Below are 9683 nucleotides of genomic sequence, written 5' to 3'. Positions count from 1 at the left end.
AAAACACTAATTTGAAAAGATATATGCACCCCTATGTTTACCGCAGCTTTATTTGCATTAACCAAGATATGAAAGCAACCCAAATGCCCATCAACAGATGAATGGATATATATATCTCCACACATACACACACACACCTACACAATGAAATATTACTTGGACATAAAAAAATAAAATTTTACTATTTGCAACAAGTTGGATGGACCTAGAAGGTAAAATAAGTTAGAGAAAGACAAATACCATATGATTTTACTCATATGTGGAATTTAAAAACAAAATAAATGAACAAACAAAACAGAAACAGACTCATAGATACAGTAAGCAAACTAGTGGTTGCTAGATGTGATAGGGGTTAGAGGGATGGGTACAAAGGGTGAAGGAATAAAGAAGTACAAATTGGTAGTCACAAAATAATCACAGGAATTTGAAAGTATAGCATAGGAAATATAGTAAATAATATTGTAATAACTATGTATGGTGCCAGGTGGGTACTTGAGTTCTTAAGTTATTTGTAAAGTATATGGTTGTCTAACCACTATGCTGTACACATGAAACTAATATAAAAAATATTGAATGTTAACTATAATTAAAAAATAAAATTTAAAAAGTATAGTTCATTTGGTGTCAAGTAGCTCTAGGAAACTTCATGACTTTGAGGACTCAGTCATGCTAAGTAGGCTCTGATATTAACTTAAAGAATTTTTTTATTATCTTTGATATCTAGTTTTTAAGGTATTCTTACATCAGAAAGAAAATAAATATAGCTATAGATTAAAATTTAAAAATCCCAACAACCTAGCAGAGTATTTAACATAGGATAGATGTTCAAAAACACACATTTCTCTTATTTCCAGTCTCCTTTCTGAACCTAAGAACAGAGAAGTTATCCTGGTTTATTTTTTCCCAAATTAAATGAAGATATTTTCCCTCCCTCCCTCCCTCCCTCCCTTCATACCTTTGTCTCTCTTGCAAGAATTACCACTCTCCTTCACTTTCTCCTTCTCTCTAGCTCAGTATACTTTAGAATTATTTAGATAAGCTAGTTATGACTAATTAGCTTTGGCTATTTATAACTTTTAGTGAGTCTTCAATCAAGAAATATTTTGGCTTAATATGTACTAAGAACTGTGCTTAAATCTGTTGGAAAAACTAACAGTAATAAAGAATATAGGAGACTAACTAGAAACTAGTTTGTTTTACATATTATCTCTATAGCTCTTTGAGAAATGCTACCTACCCCTTCCCTTGAGTCCTGCATCTTTTTCACAGAACATTATATTCTGAACAGCAATTAGAAAGGTTCTGATTTTGATACCATTGTAATTAACATAGTTATTAACAGAAAAGGAGCAAAAGAAAGGTCAAATATTATAGGCATGTCATTTGTGCAGCTTTGCAAGGAAGCTGCAATTTAATACTCCCTAATACCCAGTAGTATTTAAAAAAAATTTTTCTTTATTGATTTTAGAGAGAAGGGAAGGGAGAGGGAGAGAGATAGAATCATCAATGAGAGAGAACATCGATTGGTCACCTCCTGCATGCCCCACACTGGGGATTGGGCCCACAACCTTGGTATGTGCCCTGACCGAAAGTTGACTGGCGGCCTCTTGGTGCATGGGTCAATGCTCAACCAGTGAGCCACACCTGCTGGGCACTCCCCAGTAGTATTAAAAAAAACCCACCTGTCTCTTCCCCATGGATCACTGGGGGAAGAACTGGACATGGGGAGAATAGACACATGCCCAGTAAAGTCTGGGTAACATAGGGAAGGTACTTACTTATCAGTCACACCTGGGAACAGGTCATTGGCCAGAGTGAGCGTGGCCACTACCAGTATGGGAAGATTTGGAATATTTAATCCCCTAATTAAAGGAGTTCATTCTGTTGGCTCCTGGCCTTTTTGGTTGCTCTTGGGACTCTTGTGGCAGGGGGAGCACACTCTTGGCTCCTCTGCATTCGCCCATGTGGCCCACAGCCTGTGGACCCACACAATGGACTAATGGACTGCAACTAGCCTGATGCTGAACCGGACCCCGTGTCAACATGGAACGGACACTCTGGACACTGGCTGTGCTTCTAGTTCTACTGAATCCCCAGCTGCACCTCTTCTAGGACTGGACTAAGGGAAATAGGACCCAGGAAACCCTGAGGTGTAACTCCATACAAGTAAAAATTACTCATCCTGCCATGCAAGTCTCAGAAAATTCTTTTTCTCTAGCTATCATAAAGACCCCAACCCCAGCATCCATTGGAGAAGAGGATACCCACTTCCACTGGAAACAATTTCATCATAATGTCCCAATTTACACACACACACACACACACACACACACACACACATACACAAAGTCTATACACACCCACACATATATAAAGAGTACTAAAGCAAAATTATGTATTTCTCACTTTTTCTCAGGTTGTTGGATACAAAAAATCAATTCTGACATTTGAATTTTTAACTGTTACCTTATAAATACACAAAAAATGCAATCCAACTGGAAAGTCTTTAAATAAAAGATTATTTGTTTTGGGATCCTCATGTCAAATATCATCCTTATATGTGGCATTTAAAAAAACATACATTTTGGGGGAATATTATTTTAAAATTTTTTTCTTTATTGATTTTTAGAGGGAGAGGAAGCGAGAGGAAAGAGAGATAGAAACATCAATGAGCACACACTAACTCATATGAAAGAGGGATAGAGACAGAAACGATGACTTTTTCATTAAAGCACAGATGGTTTGGTATTGTTTTGTTCCCACACCTTGCCCTAAGGGGTCTTCTTGATTCACATGAGTCTCTGAGACAGTATTAAATTTTATATAAGCTTATGGATGAGTCATGTCAACAGTATAAGTGTCAATGGTATGAATGAAATTATATCTAACAAATCAACTGTTGGTGGTTTGCAAGTGCAATAATAAATGTAAATTTTGTATTGATTGCATCTGAGAGCTGGCATTTATGCTTTATCATCTTTGTTATAAGATAATACTATTATTGAGTGTCCTTCTTCATCCAACCCTGCACCCAACAATAGTAAGAATTATGAAGGCAAAAAGGGACCTTCTTTATGTTATTCCTTATTGTGTCAGGTTTATTACAAAATAGTATATATATATATCATATTATATATCATATATATGTTATATGGGGAATGGCACTGAAATAGAAAGACATGCAGTTATTGCTGGATATAATTTTCATTACATTGAACATGCTGATGATAATCATGGTTCTGTTCTATTGGTGGTATTGCTGTGAATAACATTGCTGTGGTCGTAGTCAAAAAAAAAAAAAAAGAAACATTGATGAGAGCAAACATCCATTGGCCCCCTCCTGCACGCCCCCATTGGGGATTTGGCCCACAAACTGGGCATGTACCCTGACCAGGAATCAAACCAGCGACCTCTTGGTGCATGGTTCGATGTTCAACCACTGAGCCACACCAGCTGGGCAAAAAATTTATTTTAAAATATGCCTTTCAGAGATATTTTCTTAATTTTTTGCTTCTCTCTCTCTCTCTCTCTCTCTCTCTCTCTCACACACACACACACACACTTAAGAAATTATTTAATTTTATTCCCTTGCATCTGGGACAAGTTCGGTAGCAAGCTTGCAAACAGAGTAAAAAAAAGTGTCATTTAGCCTAAGAAACTAGATTGCAGTTTTCCTCTACTGAGAAACAATCGTATATAGATGAGAAAATTAACATTTCTGACAATGATTTAATGTTATCCATTTAAAAGTCATCTGGAAGTTTTAAATATGGAAATTTTAGTCTCATTCACATCAACAGATATTAAAATTTCTACAATTCCTTATGGCTATGTCAGTCTGGTTGTGTATAATGCCTTTTAAAAATAAGACTCAGCAGAAAAATCTCCATACTAATCTGGAGGTTTAGGAGAAACAACATTACTTTTTTATGACGACTGAATAGCTTCTTAAATCATTAAAGTGTTTCTTCACTTTCACCATGGGTTCAAGCTAAAGGATAAATCTTGAATATAAAAGTGTTTTCTAGCCTAAGTGTTTTCTATTGGAACCATTGCCTGGTAGTTTGAGGCCAGAAGGATCCTAGGCCCAGCCTCCATTTCTCAAGGGGCTTGTTCTAAGTCCCACAGCCAGCTGAGGTGGACTGGGCCTAGAGTCCTTGACTGTGACACTCAGTCCAATCTGTGCACTAAGTTGTGCCCTCAGTCCTAGAGGGCTGCAGCCTTCCTCAACTTTTCTTTGAGATCCATTCAGTAATACAGAAAAGACACATTTCTGTTGAAAGGCAGTGTGCTTCAATGTCAGAGAAGGAAGGACCACTCCTACCCTGCGGTTCTTAAGCACAGAAATATAATTCTCCAACACAGACATAAATAAAACATTATGTATTTGTCTAGTTTTCAGTATAGTATATACGATGCTTTCCATAACTAAGTAGTACTATTAGTAGGAAACTGAAGCATCAAACCAATCATACAAAAGAATGGTGAGTCTTAATATGAAAACAGTAGAAATGATTTACCTAAGATACCCATCATTGAGGTTTTCAATCATTTTCTGTCTACTGAAAATTATTACCTGGGCAGAGCATCAAACTTCTATCCTCACCTACTCCTGGAGAGAGAACCTTTGTATAAACATTCCCTTCTCCCACGTTTTTCACAAGCAGCAATTCAGTAGCTTTCCTGTATCTGTTTTAGACAGTTGAGAATTCACAAGTAGTATTAAACATTTCTTTTCTTCTTGAAATATAAATAACTTGACTTCCTCTGTTAACTTTTTCAATTCTCCAAAAATTGAGGAAACAGTGAGGCATTGGCTTCGTAAAACTAAATGCTAAGCAACAAAGAGATTTATTTAGGTTCAGACAAGATTTTCTGAAGTGATCATTAAGTGGTTGCATGTATGCTTTATGTTTTTCCGGAAACAATAGTCAAAAGCAGAGAAATCTGATATTTGTCATTCTTGGATGAAAGCGTGCCAAGGATCAATAGATGTGGTGAGGGCATGCCTTGATTTTCGAAGGAGAGTGATTGAGGTCTTGTTTAGAAGTATCGACACTGAGCAAAATGAAAGTGTCACCTATCATTCTGTCAGGCCAGAAACACAGGGAATTCTGTAGTCTCAAGTTAAAGATATTTCTAGAGAAATGTGTTTTTTAAGGGAAAATTTGTTGAATTTTGTGAGTAAACCTTCAGCGGGAACTCAGAACCTTCATTCAAAGCGTTTTCAAATGCAAGCTGGTGAATCCCAGACATGACATTCTTATTGGTGTTTCCTTGAACTAGTATCAAATATAATTGTTCCAATGTTGAATATTAAAAGAAGAAAGCTCATCTATTTAGTGGCTTATTCTGACTTTACCAAGCAAGATACCATACATATTGTTATTTCCACATTTCTCATTGTTCTTCAAAAGTCAAATCACAAGTATTAATTCACATTTACTGTGTGCATTTAATGACTGTGACAATGGTTCTGGTAAAGGAGTAGATAATACCCTTCTTTTCTTACATTAAAACCATTGCATCTTTCTCACTTCTCTGACCTCACTCCCTTGCAACAGCATGTTCAAAGGCCCTGAGGTGATAAGAATCTTGGTCCTTTGGAGAAAATGAGAGAAGACTGCTGTTACTGATACAGGAATAAAAGTAAGAGACTGGGCGGCTGGGCAGAGGCCAGATCATGCAGGGGCTTTAAGGTCTCACGAAAATGTCTGGAATTTATTTTAAATAAAAAGAAAGTCAAGAGTAACAAACAGGACTGCAACATTATTGAGGTTTTTTTGTTTGTTTGTTTCAAAAAGATTATTCTAGCTGCCAGATGAATATTGGAAGTGGGTAGATAGATAAGTTAGTTGGGTGAATGGTGACTATAACTTATACTAGTGTGATGTCAGTTGTAATAGAGAAAAGTAGGTGAATTTTAGATACTTTAGAGCTAGAATCCATGATATTTAGAGATCATTTGGATTTGCATGTATGTATGTGTGTGTAGGCACATGTGAGCTGTATCGTGTTGGATGAGTGGTGGAACACGAGGAAGAAGAAAATATCAAAGATGACTCCCAGGTTTCTTAACTGAGCAACTTTGTGAATGACAGCATGTTTTTAAATGCTTATGTGGACAAATTTAACAAATGGAGGACTACCAACCCCAACCAACCAATCTTCAACCTGAAATCCCATTGGATCATTATTTAGTATTCAAGTGTCTCCTTTTAAAAGGCAAAAGACCCTGTAGATGGTGGTGTGGGGTAACCTTCTAAAACATTAAAAAATTATTTTCAATTATAGTTGACATGCAATATAATATTATTTTCAGGTGTACAAAACAGTAAAACATTTTTAGTATAGATTGTTGAAACAATAACTACCAGCAAAGAATGGGGTGCATAAGGCTTAGGGGAGCAACTGGAGGAAGAACAGCAGGCAGGTCTTACTTGTTGGCAAATGTCATAATTTTGCCAAGTGGGGCGGTCCTTAAAAAAATAGATCATACTGTCTCCAGAGATATGGAAAAGGCAAGTGTGTAACTGCAGTTTAAATCTATTCCTGTTTGCTTCCATTTGAGTTCTTCACCTGACATCATGATAATCTTCTTTCACAAGCTTAAATCATCTGGTTGAGTTTTACCGTCTCCGATGCCTGATTTCCTGCAACTCACCCCGAAATATCTAGCTCATACATCTTTTAAATGTCTGTGACTCAACACCCCTTACTAATTAATGGAATGTATTTTAAAAACCGTTTCAAAAAGTTTTAGCTTTCTGCCATCCCCGCCCTCATTTCCCGCCATCCCACACTTCGAACTAAAAACAGACCAGCTCCTGAGACGAAAGGAGGAGTCCCTTCGCAAAGGCACTAGATGGCAGCAGAGGAACTCCTTCACTGCGGTTGGAAAAGCCTTAGGCGCCAAGGCGAATAGGTATAAAAAGTGGTTAAGTTCAAGTTTCCCACTGTTCCCTGGAATAAAGGCAGAAAGAACGTGAAAGAGGAAGAGTAGCGCAGTGAGCTAAGTGCTGCTTCATCAATCCCATCCGCTTGGTATTCAGGTCTCACAGAGAAAAGGGTTTTCAAGTACACTTGTCTCCTATTTAATTAAGTAAATGCATTTGTTTTGTTTTTAAATCATAAAATTAATTTTCATTAAATCAATCCTAGTTCTTCCTCGCTGAATTTCATTATTAAATTGGGGGTATAGTTCTTTAGAGGAAAAAAAAATTATTAAGTATTATTAAATCATGGGAATACAGGACACCTTTTGAAATAGTCCATGTATAGGAACAACATTACTTTTTTATGACGACTGAATAGCTTCTTAAATCATTAAAGTGTTTCTTCACTTTCACCATGAGTTCAAGCTAAAGGATAAATCTTGAATATAAAAGTGTTTTCTAGACTAAGTGTTTTCTATTGGAACCATTGCCTGGTAGTTTGAGGCCAGAAGGATCCTAGGCCCAGCCTCCATTTCTCAAGGGGCTTGTTCTAAGTCCCACAGCCAGCTGAGGTGGACTGGGCCTAGAGTCCTTGACTGTGACACTCAGTCCAATCTGTGCACTAAGTTGTGCCCTCAGTCCTAGAGGGCTGCAGCCTTCCTCAACTTTTCTTTGAGATCCATTCAGTAATACAGAAAAGACACATTTCTGTTGAAAGGCAGTGTGCTTCAATGTCAGAGAAGGAAGGACCACTCCTACCCTGCGGTTCTTAAGCACAGAAATATAATTCTCCAACACAGACATAAATAAAACATTATGTATTTGTCTAGTTTTCAGTAGAGTATATGCAATGCTTTCTATAACTAAGTAGTACTAGTAGTAAGAAACTGAAGCAAGACCATCTTACTTGCTGTAATCAAGGAAAGGGGGAGTTCAAATCTATCAATTCAAGTATTTACTCAGTCTATATTTATTCAATATAGCCCAGCCAGTGTGGCTCAGTGGATGGAGCATAGTCCCATGGACTGAGAGGTCCTGGTTCAGTTCCAGATTAGGGCACGTGCTTAGGTTTCAGGTTTGGTCCCCAGTAGGGGGCGTGCAGGAGGCAGCAAGTGGATGTTTCTCTCTCACATTGATATTTCTATCTCTCTCTCTAAAAAATCAATAAAAACATATTTAAATATTTTTTTTCAAGTGTAATTCAAGAGAATTATAGTCTGGTCAAGGCAGCAGACATAAACCCAAAAGTAACAGCAGAGTGTGACAACAGCTAAACCAAAGGTAGAGGTAGTGCCATGGGAGGACAGAGGAGGGACAGACTTCCAGTGGGGAAAATCAGAGGGATTTCTTGGAGGAGAGAGATTAGGCTTAGGTGTGCAGGACAGGGAAAGATGGGAGGAGCCTGCAAGCAGAGGGGTGCAGCCCTTCTGAACTGCACTTTCAAACTAAAAAACAAATTTCATTAAAAAGGACTTTTATTGATTAATTAGGTAGTCGTCAAATGACATTTCAGGAAAAATTAGATGTTCTCCCAATATTTTCTGTTTCGGTAAATAACACCTCTAATCACCCAGTTGCCCATCTTAAAATTTATTCTTGACATTCTCCTTTCTTTTATCCCCAATCTACAGTCACGAACACCTGTTCATTCTAATGCCTAAATATTCCTCAAATCCTCCCATTTTTCACGATGCCCATTGCCACCAAACAAAGCCACCTCTTTCTCCTGAAGTGCTGGCACAGCTGTCTACCCAGCCCCCCCCCACCCTTCCTGCTGACTCCAGACTGCTTTCTGCAGGGTAACCAGCGCTGTCCTTCATGAAATGCAAACTGTGGCCTGCCTTCATTGAAAACCTTTCAGCGGCTTTCCATCGCCCTTCAAGTAAGCCCCTAATGCGTGGTTCACAGGGCCCTGCACAATCTGGTCCTTATTTATCTTCAATGGCCATCCACAGTGGCTATTGTTTTTTCTTTTTTATATGCCTCTGTTTTGTCTTTGTTTCTTTCTGTAAGTGAACATAATTATTAAAATATGCTAATTGTTTGAGAGTCAGTGAGTAATAGTGGAAAGATCTTATGATTTAGACTAAAAAACCTAGATTCATGTTAAAGTTCTGTCACTTAATGTATGTGATCTGATCCTTTTGTAGTTCATAAGCGTGATGATTGTGTTCATGCTCTCGTGTGAGACGTGCCTCCCTCAAAACTTGTTACAACATTGGCACATTACCCGACTGATGTGGGAAGAAAATGTGTGACCTTGACAAGTCACTTAGCCTTTATGCCCTCCTACTTCTCATCTGTAAAATGGGAGTAATAATCATCCTTACATAACACATTGTTGTAAAGATTAAATGAGATAATGTATGTGCAAAAGAATTCTGTAAACTATAACACATGCAAATGTCAGCTATTAATAATACCATTAACTAATTAAAAACATATACCATCAAATAATAAATATAACATTGCTTTGGACATTAAAGAGTAGGTGTGAGCTAATCTGGAAACAGTGCAAATAGAAAAAAAAAAATTTTTTTTTAATGAATTTTGCTTAACTACAGTTCAAAAGGATAAGGCAATTCAATGCAATGGAAGAACTAAACTAAAGAATAAGGAGTGAACAGCAAGAAAGATTAATTATTTACTTCTAAAGAACCTAGTTTGATTCCAAAATGGCGGTGGAGTGAACGGAAGCTACACAGACCATCTCCCAGGACCAAACTGGAATTACAACTAAAACACAGA

General features: G+C 37.4%; 1 non-coding gene across 1 annotated transcript; it reads left to right on the top strand.

The window, feature by feature from the left end:
• Positions 1-9073: 9073 nt before the first annotated feature.
• LOC118629193 lies at positions 9074-9175 on the top strand. Its single transcript, XR_004959429.1, has one exon. It is a non-coding gene; the product is annotated as a small nucleolar RNA U13 (small nucleolar RNA).
• The last annotated feature ends 508 nt before the right edge of the window (positions 9176-9683 follow it).

This window comes from Molossus molossus, unplaced genomic scaffold (assembly GCF_014108415.1).
Source record: "Molossus molossus isolate mMolMol1 unplaced genomic scaffold, mMolMol1.p scaffold_m16_p_13, whole genome shotgun sequence".
NCBI classification, from domain to species: Eukaryota; Metazoa; Chordata; class Mammalia; order Chiroptera; family Molossidae; genus Molossus; species Molossus molossus.
This window is presented reverse-complemented; position numbering and strand designations above follow the sequence as displayed.